Source organism: Oncorhynchus kisutch, linkage group LG29, assembly GCF_002021735.2.
Source record: "Oncorhynchus kisutch isolate 150728-3 linkage group LG29, Okis_V2, whole genome shotgun sequence".
Lineage (NCBI taxonomy): Eukaryota > Metazoa > Chordata > Actinopteri > Salmoniformes > Salmonidae > Oncorhynchus > Oncorhynchus kisutch.
Genome location: NC_034202.2, coordinates 889,561 through 907,773, shown reverse-complemented (window position 1 = coordinate 907,773; position 18,213 = coordinate 889,561). Strand labels below are relative to the sequence as shown.

General features: G+C 40.0%; 1 pseudogene; it reads right to left on the bottom strand.

Moving 5' to 3' along the window:
- Positions 1-4,595: 4,595 nt before the first annotated feature.
- On the bottom strand, positions 4,596-16,806 carry LOC116358310 (purine-rich element-binding protein gamma pseudogene; annotated as a pseudogene).
- Positions 16,807-18,213: the final 1,407 nt, after the last annotated feature.

The window sequence follows — 18,213 nt, the reverse complement described above, 5'->3', positions numbered from 1 at the left end:
CCAGAAGAAGACTGGCCACCCCTCATAGCCTGGTTCCTCTCTCAGTTTCTTCCTAGGTTTTGGCCTTTCTAGGGAGATATTCTAGCCACCATGCTTCTACACCTACATTGCTTGCTGTTTGGGGTTTTAGGCTGGGTTTCTGTACAGCACTTTGATATATCAGCTGATGTAAGAAGGGCTTTATAAATACATTTGATTTGATTTGATTTGAGGATGATGCTGGTGAGCATTAGAAATGTTCACTATAACCTTCCAGGTTGTCTAGACCGGGGGACACATTAGAAATCTTAATGCTAGCTGTTTGGTCTGAAAAAGACTCACAAATCATGGGAATTTGTCAAGCTATGAAGACATTCTCTCCCTCCCGAGTCAAGCATTGCTAGGCAACAGTAGCCGTGCCAACACAGCTGCCTTATGGCTAAAGCCAGTATGAGAAACATGCTAGATAACAACAAACTTTTAAAAATGTTTAACTAAATAAATACTGCACTCTGACCCACAAAACTACATTCATGATAGTGTTGTTATACAAAGCAAGGAAGGTGAACTTCAAAACGTGATGTAGTTTTATTCTGCTAGCTTCTGACATGAAAAGAGAGCAGTTGATGGGTTACTAAAACAGCTTGTTCTATTGGTACCAGCTATTCCTTTTTAATAAAGTAGATGACTTGTGTCTAAAGTTGTATTGTTGCATTGAAAGTGAATGGAAGTTGGAAGTATAATGTCTCAATTGGGAGCTTTAGAATGCTGAGGAAATCCCATAGAAGGTGAAAGAGGACAAAAAGAAGGACAAAAAGTAGTATATTTTAACAAGTGAGACAATTCTTCACGTTTTAAAGTTTGAATAGCGTTTCTAGCTTAAACAGTGTAGGAAGAGTAGCGCACTAAAAATAACTAGATTGTAACTTTACAAGTAAAGTTGTGGGGCTTGCTAAAGCTCTTTAAAATTATTTTTGTGGTAGTGCAAGCAGTTTAAAAAGTTATACTTCAATTATGTTATTCAAACAGTGAAATAATTTCAAATGCCCATCCCTTCTCAGTAGTTTTGGTCAGTAGTTGTGTGGTTGTGGTCAGTTGTTGTGTGGTTCATAGTTTTGGTCGGTAGTTGTGTGGTTGTGGCTAGTAGTTTTGGTCAGTAGCTATGTGGTTGTGGTCAGTAGTTGTGTGGTTGTGGCCAGTAGTTGTGGTCAGTAGTTGTGTGGTTATGGTCAGTTGTTGTGGTCAGTAGTTGTGTGGTTGTGGTCAGTAGTTGTGGTGATCAGTAGTTATGGTGATTAGATGTGTGGTCGGTAGGTGTGCAGTCAGAAGTTGTGTGGCTGTGCTCAGTAGTTGTTTGGTTGTGGTCACTAGTTGTGTGGTTGTAGTTGTGGTCAGTAGTTTTGTTCAGTGTTTGTGGTCAGTAGTTTTGTGTGTGTGGTCAGTAGTGGTCAGTTGTTTTAGTAAGTAGGTGTTTGGTTCAGTAGTTGTGTGGTTGTGGTCAGTAGGTTAGGTCAGTAGTTGTGTGGTCAGTAGTTATGTGGTTGTAATCAGTAGTTGTGGTCACTAGTGGTAAGTAGTTTTGTGGTCAGTAGCTGTGGTCAGTTGTGTTTGGGTCAGTAGGTGTGTGGTTGTGGTCAGTAGTTGTGGTGGTCAGTAGTTATGGTGATTAGTTGTGTGGTCAGAAGTTGTGTGGCTGTGCTCAGTAGTTGTTTGGTTGTGGTCACTAGTTGTGTGTTTGTAGTAAGTAGGTTTGTGATTGTGGTCAGTAGTTGTGTGGTTGTGGTCAGTAGTTTTGTTCAGTGGTTGTGGTCAGTAGTTGTGATCAGTAATTGTGGTCACTCTTCACCCTTGTCATAATTTTTGCCCTTTGAGTCTGTGTATCCAAATCGAATCAAATCAAATCAAATTTTATTTGTCACATACACATGGTTAGCAGATGTTAATGCGAGTGTAGCGAAATGCTTGTGCTTCTAGTTCCGACAATGCAGTAATAACCAACAAGTAATCTAGCTAACAATTCCAAAACTACTACCTTATAGACACAAGTGTAAGGGGATAAAGAACATGTACATAAAGATATATGAATGAGTGATGGTACAGAGCAGCATAGGCAAGATACAGTAGATGGTATTGAGTGCAGTATATACATATGAGATGAGTATGTAAACAAAGTGGCATAGTTAAAGTGGCTAGTGATACATGTATTACATAAAGATGCAGTAGATGATATAGAGTACAGTATATACGTATACATATGAGATGAATAATGTAGGGTATGTAACCATTATATTAGGTAGCATTGTTTAAAGTGGCTAGTGATATATTTTACATCATTTCCCATCAATTCCCATTATTAAAGTGGTTGGAGTTGAGTCAGTGTGTTGGCAGCAGCCACTCAATGTTAGTGGTGGCTGTTTAACAGTCTGATAGCCTTGAGATAGAAGCTGTTTTTCAGTCTCTCCGTCCCAGCTTTGATGCACCTGTACTGACCTCGCCTTCTGGATGATAGCGGGGTGAACAGGCAGTGGCTCGGGTGGTTGTTGTCCTTGATGATCTTTATGGCCTTCCTGTGACATCAGGTGGTGTAGGTGTCCTGGAGGGCAGGTAGTTTGCCCCCGGTGATGCGTTGTGCAGACCTCACTACCCTCTGGAGAGCCTTACGGTTGTGGGTGGAGCAGTTGCCGTACCAGGCGGTGATATAGCCCGACAGGATGCTCTCGATTGTGCATCTGTAGAAGTTTGTGAGTGCTTTTGGTGACAAGCCAAATTTCTTCAGCCTCCTGAGGTTGAAGAGGCGGGTGGAGATGTTGTTGCCTACCCTCACCACCTGGGGGCGGTAGTTGTGTGGTCAGTAGTTGTGTGGTCAGTAGTTGTGTGGTTATGGTCAGTAATTGTGGTCACTTCACCCTCGTCATAATTTTTTGTCCTCTGAGTCTATGAGTATCCATAGCAATGGCTCTGTTTGGGCTGCTCAATGATGACACAGAAGGCTGTTAGCTGACGTTAGCGAGACACTTTTTGTCAGCCTAAACTCAGACAAACAGCTTTAACTTTTTATTGGTAGAAACTATTCCTAATCCGCTTTATCCAATCAGAGGGGTACAGCCTATCCTTCTCTTTAGACAATTGAGTAATTTAGAGCATGGAGGATGATCCTGAGTAGGAGATCAAAGCTAGTGATCGTTAGAAATCTTCTCTTTATCATTCCAGGTCATCCTATTGATTAGTACAAGCTATTCATAATCCATTATTGGATTTGAATATCAGAGAAGCAGAGGAAGTTTTCATGTCCTTTGTTTTTGTGTGACTTGTTGGGGGAATGTTCAAAACGGCAGTTGTTCTCAAAAAAAGTTACAGAAAATGTTGTTGCGGTTACTAAAACAGGTGTATTGTTAGATCCCTACTGGATATTTCAGTTATTTTTACAGATTTGGGTAACTTTTTAGAAAAGTGGTCAACGTACAGTAGCTGATTCGTGTCTAAAGTTGTATTGTTGAATTGACAGTAAATGGAAGTTGGAAGTGATCCCATACAGGGGGATGGAGGACAAAAATATAAATAGTTACATATTTTTAAGATGTCAAGCAACTCAAGCGTGACCATTCTAAACGTTTTAAAGTTTGCGTTTCTAGCTTAAATGGTGTAAGAGGAGTAGCGTGCTAAAGAATAAGAAGAAAATAAGAAGTATGTCGAAGATGGAAGCTGGCGCTTTTGCTTTGCAAACCCCACAATAATAAGAAGAGGTATGTTGAAGATTCATGTAGGGGCTTTTGCTTTAAGACACAACTTCTTAATTCTGTACATGTTTCTCTACAGCTGACATATTTGGTTTTGACTGAATCTACAATCAATTGCTCTTTAATAGGTTTTAAATAGTTTTCTTACTGCATAATGAATTACGTGATGAATCATGGAAAGGGTACTGATCAGAGGGATAAAAACCTGCACTGCTGGTATGATAATGACAAACAACGACAGATGTCTCTTTATAGTGTGACCGGGGAAGCAGGTAGCCTAGTGGTTAGAGTGTTGGTCCAGTAACCGAAAGGTTGCTGGACTGAATCCCTGACCTGACAAGGTAAAAATCTGTCATTCTGCTCCTGAGCAAGGCAGTTGACCCACTGTTTCCCGGGCACTGAAGACGTGAATGTCGATTAAGGCAGCCCCCCTCTGATTCAGAGGGTTGAGTTAAATGCAGAAGAAATATTTCAGTGTAAGGCATTCAGTTGTACAGCTATCCCCCTTTCTGTGTGTTGACGTGGTAGTTTATAGGCAGGTACATGATGTGTACCTGTACATATAATTAGTGTGGATAGGTACACATTATGGTGGGTACTAGGTAGACACACCTATGTAAATACATGTTTGTCAACAACTGCGGCATCTTCCAATGAGCAGACAGACATGGCACACTGACTGCTATCGGCATAGAATACCACCTTAGTCCTGCACTGAAGCTGGTACAGAGCTGATCAAGATGGTTAAACTGGTCAACCTGGATTTTCCAGCAGGGTATGTATTAGGGACACTTATTCTAAAGTGGTACCAAGCTTAACATTGAGATAGCGCACAGGAAACTTCACAACTACATTCATCTGATCAAACTTTTATTGAAAAATAAAAATAAAAGGAATGGTTAATACAACTGTAAAACTACCACATTTTCCTGTAAAAGCTGTTCAAAGACAAACATTTGAATCAAAAGCATAAACAAACAAATAATTAGATTGTGATTATGCACCAAAATATTTATAGACAAAGGGAGCGTAACAGTAAATTGGCATCACTGATGCAATCTCTATTTCCTTTACCGAAAGTATCAGCCACCTTGGGACTGTCTGTCTGTCTGTCTGTCTGTCTGTCTGTCTGTCTGTGTCTGTCTGTCTGTGTCTGGATGTCTGGATGTCTGGATGTCTGGAGGTCTGTCTGGATGTGTTTTGTTGATAGAAAAACACAACTTGATCAATGCTGTAGTAATGACAGACTGGGGCCAGTGTAAACTGGTGGCCAAGTGTTGGTAGTAAATGTCTTGATAGGTGATGAGGCTTCCATTGTCAGTATTTACAGTTACACCATACCATTTGTGTTCTGGGAAGAGATCTTGTGAGTCATTTGATGACTGCACAACATGTATAAACATGACATTTCCTCTTTGAATGCATGCATCTGGGGTCCATATAAGCACCTTCATATGTTATAGCACCATTTTCTAGTTCATTTTTGACCGTTTTCAGTTTCGGACCCAACTGTTGTCATGCATACACTTGGGTTTTTTCAGATTGGTTTTCTAAACATTGTAACCTTTTACAAACATTACAAGGCATTGAATGAATATTCATACAGTACATACATGTAAAACATGAAATAATACAGTGCACATGTTAAGGAAAGTTCTAGAACACAGAACAATTGCTTTCTTGTTTTGAGTCATCTAATATTCTATATAACTACAGGACACGTTTTAACATGGCATTTATCCAAAGATACACTCAACTTTTTAGCTTCACCATTTCATTTTTATATCACTACCATAGACATTTAGTTTAAAATTCTACTGCAAAAATGGCATGATAAACACACCAACAAAGCTTCTTCAATACCCATACTTCTCACAGCACACTACATACACAACCATAAATTAGTAACATATTTAAAGATGTCCTTACATTTCCTTAGTGAAGCCTGAACTCTTTTTGTCTCTTCTTTTAGTTGATACTACTGCAGTTAGGTGGTTAATAGTGTTTTGTGGAGCTTGAGTGCTAAGTAGCCTATGCTTCTGAAACTATAATCTCCTAAACATGCTTGAACATCATTGGTGTTTCATGCAATAGAAATCTGTTGCAATAAACATCTGCCTCTTATTTCATTCACCAGACTGACAGGTAATCTTTTCCATTTTCTAAACATACCTTTTGTTCTAAAAACTAATACAAATCATCATCCAAATCAAAACAATAGAGTCAAATTGTAAAGGAGTTCCAAAGCTTAAAGGGTAGAAACCTTTTGCTTGGATGATAACAGTCCAAATTCGAAACATTCAACTTATTTATAAGAGATCAACACAGCCCTCAGTGAGGACCTTGCTTGCTCTTACAAGGACTTTGAGACCATTCACACTCCTGCCCAGGTCTAGTTGGATATTAGGCCTAGTATTACTTTTTTGTACACATTTCATAATAATTTATCCTATATTTTAGTTTGGAAGATAAATAAGGGGCAAGATAACCTGTTCGCACGTAATCTAAAATGCTTATTTGATCATGTTGGGTTGATAGTTCCTGGGAATTTTTTGCAGCAAGAGTTGGAGCATTTTAGGTTTTGTCAAGACAATGTGTTTGGCCTATACGTGATTAAGTCCAAATGCACAACAATTTAGTACCTTGCATTGAAAATGTTAACCCTTGTTACAACCATAAAGATACACTAAATTAATTTCATTTTCTGATCATCACGACACTTGTACAACATGGTTGAATCCTTAAACTTGACAATCAAAAAATATAAATTGCACTCAAATAAAATGTGCGTGTCTTCAGCAGTCAGAAATGTAGGACATTTCATTTTGTTCAATTTCACAAGAAAACAGAGATTTTTATTTAACTAGGCAAGTCAGTTAAGAACAAATTATTATATACAATGACAGCCTACCAGGGAACAGTAACTGCCTTGTTCAGGGGCAGAACAAAATATTTTCACCATGTCAGCTCAGGGATTCGATCCAGCAACCTTTCAGTTACTGGCCCAATACTCTAACCACTAGGCTACCTACCACCCCTCAAAAAGCTCAAGTCTATTCACTTAAATTGTGAAAAAAAAACAAATTAATTTGGGGTAGACAACTCCATTTGACATTGCTAGCTGCCGTTATTACTACAACAAAACAATCCAAGTAGATAAAACAATAGCATCGGAAAGCCATAACACTGTAAGACATTGACCTTATTTCAAAAGTGTCACAGTGGTTCAGGTAAAACTAAACTTAAAGATGAAGGGTAGGCTAGTGACTTCAGGGACAATATCTGGATCAGCTTATCTCAAGGTGCAGCTCTTTTGAGATTAACATGGATGATATCAACATCTAGGCAAAGATTAGCTTCATGGTATGGCAATTTAAGTGCATGATTGTCACTTCAAAGTTTAAACCAATGCATGGATCATGTGGTTGCTCCATATGAATTGAGTAAGAAGCAGCAGAGTAAAGTGCTGTTTTTTAAAGTGCTTTCTTAGGGAGGCTTGTGTTTCGAAGAGCAAATGAGCTGTGCATCCCCCTTCATATTCTCTCTCCATCTCCAAGATAGGAAAAAGGCCTTTGTTTTTAGAGATATTCATGATGCAGGCAAAATTTGCCCCAAAGGTTCTGTGATCATCATTAAAGCCTTAATCTGAAACACAAAATCACTGGGCACTCTAAAATATTGATATAAATTAAAACATGTGGGAACAAACAAATTTTGAAGGAAAGTTGTGCTTTGAATGATTTTTCTATAATGAGTTGTTAAACTTGTCCTGTTAGACTAAATGAAATCATTCAAATGGAATTTCCATACCACACAATAGATCATTCAAATAAAACACACTGAAAAACCTTGTGCTTTTCATGCACTTCTTTTTTATGCCTCTCCCTAATGTCAATATGCCTTGTCTATTGCTGTTTTGGTTAGTAATTTTTGTCTTATTTCAATGTAGAGCCTCCAGCCCTGCTCAATATGCCTAAGCTAGCCCTTATGTTACACCCCCCACACACACGGTGACTGCACCTGGCTTAAATGGTGCCTCTAGAGACAAAACCTCTCTCATCATCAAATCAAATCAAATGTATTTATAAAGCCCTTCGTACATCAGCTGATATATCAAAGTGCTGTACAGAAACCCAGCCTAAAACCCCAAACAGCAAGCAATGCAGGTGTAGAAGCACGGTGGCTAGGAAAAACTCCCTAGAAAGGCCAAAACCTACATCTATGCGCAAACAGTTTGAGCTTCTAATTTTAAAAATGAATCTCTCCAGAAATAAGTCTCTCACCTTTGCCGCTTGTTATAGACCTCCCTCCGCCCCCAGTTGTGCCCTGGACACCATATGTGAACATCATACAACACTCCTTCCGTGGCCTCCAACTGCTTTTAAATGCTAGAAAAACTAAGTGCGTGCTCTTCAACCGATTGCTGCCTGTACCCTCCTGCCCGACTAGCATCACTACTCTGGATGGTTCTGACTTATGTGGACAAATCAAATACCTTGGTGTCTGGTTAGACTGTAAACTCTCCTTCCAGACTCACATTAAGAATCTCCAATCCAAAATTAAATCTAGAATTGGCCTCCTATTTCACAAAAAAGCCTCCTTCACTTATGCCGCCAAACTCACCCTCGTAAAACTGACTATCCTACCGATCCTTGATTTCGGCGATGTTATTTAAAAAATAGCCCCCAACACTCTACTCAGCTAGCTGAATGTAGTCTATCACAGTGCCATCCGTTTTATCACCAAAGCCCCATATACTACCCACCACTGCAACCTGTATGCTCTCGTTGGCTGGCCCTCACCAAACCCACTGGCTCCAGGTCATCTATAAGTTTTTGCTAGGCCTTATCTAATTTCACTGGTCACCATAGCAGCACCCACCCATAGCACACGCTCCAGCAGGTATATTGCACTGGTCATCCCCAAAGCAAACACTTCCTTTGGCCTCCTTTCCTTCCAGTTCTCTGCTGCCAATGACTGGAACGAATTGCAAAGATCTCTGAAGCTGGAGTCTTACATCTCCCTCTCTAACTTTAAGCATCAGCTGTCTGAGCAGCTTACCTGTACACAGCCAATCTGTAAATAGCACACCCAACTACCTCATCCCCATATTATTACTTACCCTCTTGCTCTTTTGCACCCCAGTATCTCTATTTATACATCATCATCTGCACATCTATCACTCCAGTATTGATACTAAATTCGAATTATTTTTTTGCCTACCTCCCTACTCTTCTACATTTGCACACACTGTACATAGATGTTTCTATTTTTATTTTATTTTGTGTTATTGACTATGTTTGTTTATGTGTAACTCTGTGTTGTTGTTTTTGTCGCACTGCTTTGCTTCTATCTTGGCCAGGTCGCAGTTGTAAATGAGAACAGTTCTCAACTGACCTACCTGGTTAAATAAAAGGTGATTTTTTTTTTTTTTTATAAATTAAAAAGTTTGGATTGCCACCTCTAAGAATACAAAATAAAAAAACACATGGTCTTTAAAAAATCATAATCAAGTTTAACCCCCTCTTTTTTTTGTCATTGCCTCTTTTTTCATTATACACATTACCTCATCCCTTGAGATTCGAAATTCAGTCAACTGCATTCATGAGGAAACTACTTTGTCTTTAAGATATCAAAAATCATAATATCAAGTTTTGTTTTAGAGGCAATGATTTTTAACCTTGCCTTTTTTGTAATTGACCCATCCTTTTTTTTAATCATATCCACAGTACCTCTTCCCTTGAGATTCAGTCAACTGTATTCTTGTGGAAACTACAATATGTCTTAACACAGAGTAGCATGAGTATGAGGCATTCTGACTGTTATATTTGGTTCATCTCTCCTCAATGGATCTTCCATGCAGAACAAACATATGGCGAGCTAAATGTACAGCAAATTAAATTGGTCAATTTCAGCTCTGCAGAAGAATCGCTGTTTTATAGACCCTGTAACACAAGGGGCATAGTTGCTGGGGAGTTGTAGTCAAAAAGAAAACTAAGAAATATGAACGTCAGACTATTTCATACATCATTTGTCACCAGATGCAAAGGAAAGGTCAAATTGGAGTTTCGGCACAGAACGTTAGTTAAAACTAGAACAAACCATTTGAATTGAAGCCCTGTTTAAGCAAGATGTTAAGCCCTTACTGGTACTGCAAGATCGTTTGTCTGCCACTCAGACATATGAAGAGATGTTTAGACTAAAGAGGTGTGTGGATTAGGTCAATCAGCATAGGACATTTTATGTCACTGAACATATCAGCCCCATCACCTTATCTGGCAATAAGTCTATGGTGCTGTTTCCTGAACAGCCCCTAAATGATAAAAATGGTCTAATAAAGCTCCAGGGGTCTAAAATGTGGCAACAAATTAGATGTGAAGGAAGTTTGTAACAGAATATCACCTGTCTTTTTTAAAGACCTCATTTGGGCATGTGACAAGGGCACATTTTTTAACTGTCTGCAGTCTAACCAGCCTCTACATGTGTTGAGACTATTACAAGTTGGCAACAAAGCCTATATCAATAAAGATGATCTGTGTTAGGAGCTCCTTTCTATAGCACCAGAAGTGTCAGCATGACTTGAAACTCAAAATATAGTAGGGCAGATCATTTCTCCTCACATGGATTTTTGATTATGTTTTCACTTAAAGTAATTTGTTAATATGTGGTGCTGAGCGATTAGTGCTTTTTGAGGTTGGTTCGGTTTCGGTTCGATTATTAAAAAATAATCATGGTTATCGATTTTGATAATATTTTTAGACATTAAATGCACTATGCAATATGTGGGCTGAATGCTGTAACACAGAAATCTTTTTTTTTTTTTTAAGTCCCATGATGGTAGTGACTGCCCATTACTGCGTATCACATATTAACCATAATTTAATCAAATATTTGTATTATTTGATTACTTTTATTTCATTCTAAGTCCTCAAATTGAGCTGCTGCCTATGATGTCTGACAAAATCACTACTTTAGTAGTTCTTCAAAGTAAATAATGCATACTTTTATTAATGCTGAATACTAACTATCAATCACTTAGATCATGTATTTTCAGGTTCACTAAGCGACTGCTTTTTATACCTCTTGAAGGCATGTTCTCTCCTCTCAATCTCTGTGTCTTGCTCCGCACAGACCAAACAATTTCAAGTGGGCATCCAATGGATTATGGTCATTGTAGTTAATTACCATGTTTCCTGCTCTAAACTATGTAGAATATTGGCCCGTTGGAAACTACAACTCCCTACTACATCGCACAGTTCAGGCTTGATCTGATTTATCTTTACAGAAACTGCACATCAAGCTCACAGAAAGAAATAAAAAATGTAATTCAAATGACTGAACTGATATCAATTAGTTGTTTGAAAACCGAAGTTTCGGTTAGTCACTCAGCACAAATACTATGCTAATAAATTACAGTCAAATGCATTAAATAACTTGTAAAAGACAATAGCTGTGTTCGAATACTCATACTAACCTCACTAACCGTACTATTCGTGACGTGAAATGAGAATATAGTATGCTTATTGGTCATAGAATTTACAAACGCTCAACACCTGTCAGTAAACCTCTGGCAAAAAAAAGTGTAATTAAATTGTTGCCAGCAGCACAGTTACAGTCACCAACGCTCTGGATAACATGAAAACATTCTAACCAGCCCGGCTAGGGCGAGTAAAATGGTCAGAGTGGGGTGTTCTCTCATTATGTGTCTGGAAGTAGCTAGCCAATGTTAGCCAGTTAGCTTGGGTGCTTCACTGCTGTTGAATGCTCAGATCAACCCGACTCCTCGGCCAGAGCGTCCAGCGTGTGCGCTCAATACTCCGAGACCAAAACACTGAATTTGACAATGCTCTGGATTTACAAACGCCCAGAGCGCACTCTGGCACTCCAGATTGAATATGTGTTATGCTAAGAAGCTAGCAAGAGGTTGCATAGCAACAGCATCAACTTCCAGTAGACAGGCGAAGCGCTAGTACGCTCAACTGAAACGATACCGTTCGTTTACAGTATACTAAAATGAACTAATAGTATATAGTATACAGTATGTTAGTATGGGTATTCGAACACAGCTAATGAGATAAGGATCATTTTGGGGCCACACTGACTAAGTTGCACCTGTAAGTAATTAAATGTTACGATTTGCAAATGCACAATATGTTACAAATTTGCAAAATGTAAGATATGTTCCAAATTGTAGCTAGGTGGCTAATGTTAGCTAGCTGGCTAACGTTAGCTAGGCTAGGGGTTAGGAGATACGGTTAGGGTTAAGCTTAGGAGTTAGGTTAAAGGGTTAGCGTTTGCTAAAAGGGTTAGGGTTAGCTAACATGCTAAGTTGTTGAAAAGTTGCTAATTAGCTAAAATTGTCTGTGATGAGATTTGAACTCACAACCTTTGGGTTGCTAGACGTTTGTCTTATTTGCCTACCCATACATTCCAACCAACCCCCCCCAAATGTTTTTCCCCCTTTAGTAACCATATGCCTTATGTAACCATACCAAAGGTAACATATCATACTAATTGAAGTGTCACGGATTTACGTACAGAATAATACAAAATGCTCTGAAACCAGGTTGAGTACAGAAACACTGCTAGCCTAACACAAATGTACTATGGCTTAAACTCGGCTGGGACATGCTTTCAAGGGTGCTCTGCAACACCTGGCTGATACCAATATAGTGGATTAGGGGGTACCCTGACTGGGACTCAAGCCCTGGTCCCTGCGACTGTCATTCCAAAACCATTATACTATCCCAATCCTTGCTATATGAGCCATGATACAATTCCGACTAAGTGGGTTACCCCTATTGGCACAATGCATAGCGTGTTTGGCCTTCAAGCCAGGAGCTGTGTTCGAATACTCATACTAACCGCACTAACCATACTCTTTGTGATGTAAATTGATTCTGTAGTATGCTTATTTTTCATAGTATGGTCATAGTTAGCATGCCAAAAGTCCCCGGATGTCTTACTAAATTCTCTAAAATACGAATTATACAAACAGTGGACACTATTTCCGTGCTTTTAGGGCCTATAATGCAATTCTTCAGACAATGGGCGTGGCTTCACAACGTTTCCAGATTTTTTTTTTAAATGGCGGAAAATATGCAGTCGAATTCCAACAAGAGCGGATACACCTGTTGAATATGGCCGGTGTCGGTAAACGTTGCAAAAAAAAAAAAGCTAAATTAAACTGTTGCCAGCAGCACAGTTACAGTCACCAACGCTCTGGATAACATGAAAACAGCCTAAGCAGCTCTGCTAGGGCAAGTAAAATGGTCAGAGTGAGGTGTTTTCTCATTTGTGTCTGGAAGTAGCTAGCAAGCTAGCCAACGTTAGCCAGTTAGCTTGGGTGCTTGACTACCGTTGTGAGGGCAGAACGCTCAGTTCAACCCTACTCCTCAGAGCTTCCAGTGTGTTCCCCGAGATTGAAAACACTGAATTTACAAATGAACATGACAAAGCTGTGGATTTATGAACACCCAGAGCTAACTCTGAGCGCTCTCTGGCACTCCATATTGAATTTACGAACACACCCGAAATCGTAAAATGTCTAGCTAGTCATGTGTTATGCTAACAAGCGAGCAAGAGGTTGCATAGCAACAGCATCAACTTCCAGTAAACAGGCAAAGCGCTAGTACATTCAACTGAAAGGCTGCAACACCTGGCTGATACCAATATAGTGGATTAGGGGGTACCCTGACTGGGACTCAAGCCCTGGTCCCTGGTCCCTTACAGTATACTAAAATGAACTAATAGTATATAATCATTAAGTATGTCGTATACAGTATGTTAGTAGGGGTATTCGAACACAGCACCGGTTTTACATCTTTGTCCTGCCGTTTGCTACACTAGTGTCAAAAGTGGGATGGCGGCTAAGCGATGGCTCAGACATGCTAGGGGGCTGAGTAGTCAAGGCACAGGGATGTGCCTTCGAGTAAGGAGGGGGCAGTGTAGCAAACCTTGCTATATGTGCCATGTTACAATTCCAAGCAAGTGGGTTAACCCTATTGACACGATGCATATGGTGTTTGTCTGTCACGCCAGGTATCTGAGTTCTATTCCCTGCCCCACTGTTCACTACAATCCCAAAAGGCTCATATCATGGTGAGGTCGCTAGGTGTTGTAGCCTACAAATGTTGTTTAGTATTATTACATGGGGTACACCTTTTATTTCATCTTTCAATTATGTTATTTTTTTTTATTGCTGGCTCTGTTATACAGTGAATTACATGTGTATGGCCTTGGGGACAATAAAATGATCCTACCTAGACTAGCCTACAACACCGCAATGCAATTAATATTTGAATTATGATTTTCAAGTAAGTACAAGTAATAATGTCATTTGAATAAAATCAGTTAATTGAACGTTTCATTCCATTTGGATAAATTGTGGGTCCACTCTCGGCAGATTATAAGGTCTAGAAAGGCATCGTGCAGGACAGTCAGGCTGTATTTGAATTTCTGTGGCTGATCATCATTCTCCTGAGTCGTTTTAAATAGTGCAGCCACATAGGCCTATGCTTCTAGCAGGCCCAGTTATTCAGGAAACGTTAATGTGCGTTGTATCTCCTTTTCCACACGAGCAGCTATTTCTCGACCTTGAACCTAACGCTTCAATATAGCCTAAATATTTGTAATTTAACTTTAAACATGTATTTTATGTATGGCATAAACTCAATCAGTCACAATGTTTTAATCTGATTAGGCTACTTCAACAGTCTCCTGTACGTTACCTGCGCACATTCATCCACTCCACTCTGATATAATTCCAGCATCCAAACTGCACACCAGCCATTCGATGAATGGAAAAAGACATCTGTTACAAAATAGCAAAAAGTGAAATGACATTCAGAGATTGTCAAGCCAAGCCATCGATACTGAGTAGGGAAAGATGTATTCCCGGTTTGTCCGGATTGACATACTCTATTTGAATGGGGTGTTGAAAACGCAAACCATGATGATGTGCTCGAAGTCGATATTCGGTATGTAGTTCTGAATTGCTTATTGGTTGCGTGTAGTGCTTTGGCACATAAACCTGTGAATGAAAAATCGTTGCATATATTTTATATAATTATAAATATAGCATCAAAATGAATTCCCCCTAGTTGATAATTGTCTGCAGCCGGCTCTGATTATAGAGTAATGACATATGCAGGGAGTTTGAGCTCGTCCGTGATGGTCGGCGAATCCTCAACCAAACTGTCCCTTATTCTATAAAACGAAATTATGAAATCTTGAAGCGCTACCTACACAAATTATTGTTACTGTTTAAACAACAATATCATGTCTAGCATTCAGCAGTATATCTAACATTAACCCCCTACCAATGATTGTGGGGGACAGGACGTGCACACTTTCATGTCTCACCTTTTTTTCTCAATCAGACAATCACATGCGCACACGTACTTTCATTCGCACACTCAGTCAACCACAATGAAAAAAAAGAGATTTGATTCACATAAATTACCTATATCATCATTTTTTTCCCATTTTTCAATAGGCAACACGTCCTGCTGCACCAATTTCAAAACGGATGCCATAATCGAAATGTATGATTGAAACAGGAATGACCATGAACAAAGCAAACGTGCTAGTTGACCAGAGACATAGGCCTAATAGAGGTACATTAAATAATACTTTTTCATATGTTCTAGGATATTGTCACGTTTAGCTTTTTCCATCCCTGTTTTAACCCACCATCACTAGAAACCTCTTACAGCCATATAATGCCGTTGTCAATCCTCTTGTTCTCCAATGTCCTCGCGAGTCTCTGTCCTCTTCTCCTTGTGACAGGTGAACATTCGTTGCATTTCTTCCTCATACCTAATGAAATTATCTCCAAATTTGGCCCAGGCTTTCATGGGAACCGTTATGGTGTTCCTGTATGGCTGTTTTACCTCGCTAATCTTTAAAAAGACACCATACCGATTGGAACCAACGTCGAAATAAAACCTCTTATTGTCCACTCGGAATGATGCTGCCTCGGGAAACTCGGTGTATTCTTCATGGTTCCCATTGCCTCTTCCAAGCTCATCCGTGGCATCATCATCGCCGTAGTCTTCAATCAGCTGCGACAGTGCATCTCTGAATTCGATTAGCCCTTGAGCCGGCAACACTATGGTTTGATCGATGCCCTGGCCGTAGTAACCGATGGCCCCATGCCCTCTGCTGACAGTCTGTCTGATGCGGAGGAACCTGCCTCGCTGGTTTTCTTTCAGGTCCAGATAGTACTTTCTATTGTCTCTCTCAATGAATTCACTCTTCAGGACCCGATGAGTATGTTCCTCCGACACCGCAGAGCCAGTGGGAGACACTGATGCTGCGTGGTGATCCTGCGGTCTTCTGCGGGAATCGTGCGGGCGGCCCTGGCCATTGCTCTGCTCTTCTGGCCGTGGTACCAGGCCACCTCTCAACCCAATATGAGCGTAATAATCAATGAAGTCCCCCAGGCAATAACGTAGATCGGGTGCCATTGACATGGACAGCGTTAATTTGCTTTTTCTGATGTTATCATGACGTTCTCTTCCAATCCAAACCTCTGCAATTTTTAGGAATCGGCCCCGTGCACTTTGTTTTACATCCAAATAAAACCGTTTCTTCTGGATGTCGACACGTTTAGAGGCAAGCTCCTGAATGTCTATGCCCTGCTGCTGACTGCCAGGGTGGACATACTGTTGAGGATATGCGCCTCTCGCCATAGAATCTGATGTAATCCTTCCTCTGTCTCTTTCCATCCCTCTTGAATATGTTGTATCAGACATCATTATTTCGTTTCCAACACAGTTAAGCACACGACAAATTGCCTGCCACTACCAGACAACATGCTGTCTTTCATGTAACCTTATTCGTTTCGCTAGACAGACCGTTTATTGCTAGTAGGCTAAATATAGTAGGCTAAATTTGAAAGATACCTGGAATGACCTGAAATGGCCGCTACCTGACAGGAGTATTCAGTTGATCGAGTTTCTGCGTCCGGATTTAAAGGTCAAGCGTTAGTACGGTTTGGTGCCATTTTCATCGTAACCCTTGGCCAGACGGGTTACCTAGCTACCCCCTTTCCTGCGTCTGACAGTTCTCCCGGACAGTCTCTTCAGAGGGCGCTGCTTCGGTGGTTTCCACTAGTTACTACAGCCACAAAGTCAACATTGGTTTTATCGTAAAAAATAATGATAAAAAAATAGCGTTTGGGTCTTAATTCAAGGTTAGGGTTAGGCATACGGTTATTGGTATGGTTAAGGATTAAAATCGCATTTTAAGATGATAGATTTTAGAAATAGGCGGGGTTTATGATGTTGTGGCTTTGTTAACTAGTGACGACCTGCTTCGGTAGCGGTAGATTGAGGAACCCAATGAACCCATCCAACTCTCTCCCCTTCCGATTCCAGCAGCGAAATCCCAATTTAAAGAGACAACATAATCCTAGTTTGAGCAGTACAGTTTAATTTGACACAGCAAGCGAATTTACTGCAAAGAACTGCCTTTATAAGGTAGACAGTTGCGATAACGTTGTCGCCGGGGACAAAGATCCTGTCAAGGAAAATAAAGGCTTACCTACCAATCTTTTCAACATTAAAAGTAGAGGAAGGCACATGGTAATTCATTGACAAAATATAGCAGTGCGCTGACCACCAGCATAGTCCCAGTCGGTATTTGATGAAAGGTGGGGGAAACAAATTGTGGTTACCATTGGCTCACAGCAAAAATGTTACCTTTTTTCAAACATAATTTTCTTCTTACCTACTTGTTTTAGTCAATTACAAAACTACATTTAAGAAAAGAAAAGTACAACATGTTTAATGATTACTTTTCAACATTGCCTGCTCCCCAGCATTCTCACGTAATAGAGCTTCCTTCATGCCGCCTTTCATGATGGTGCTAGCAGCCACATGAGTGAGTGAGTGCTAGTTAGCTAGCTACCAACCACAACATTAAAGCTACAATATATTTTTTGGGGGCCAACCCGACCAAATTCACATAGACTTGAGTTGTGAGTTATTTTATTGAACCTTTATTTAACCTGGTAGGCTAGTTGAGAACAAGTTTTCATTTACAACTGCGACCTGGCCAAGATAAAGCAAAGCAGTGTGAACAGACAACACAGGCTTGCTAGCTAACGTTATGTGTATGATCTTATCATTCGTATCTCAGAGCCATTTTCTTTGCTAGTTATAGCCTAATGTTAGCTAACATTGAACCTGGTTGTTTAGCTATCTGCAGATTCATGCAGGGTAGTAACGTCATGAGTTGGGATTATGGTTAATTGTTTAGCTAGCTAGCTAGCCACATGTCTTAACAAAAGACCCCACTATGCAAGTAACAATTTTAATAGAATGTCACTGCGACAACTGTTGATAGACGTAGCTAGACACAGAATAACTGATGAATTTACGAACGCTCACGTTGAATATGGCCGGTGTCAGTAAATGTTGGCAAAAAAAGAGTAAATTGTTGCCAGCAGCACAGTTGCAGTCACCAACACTCTGTATAACATAAAAACATC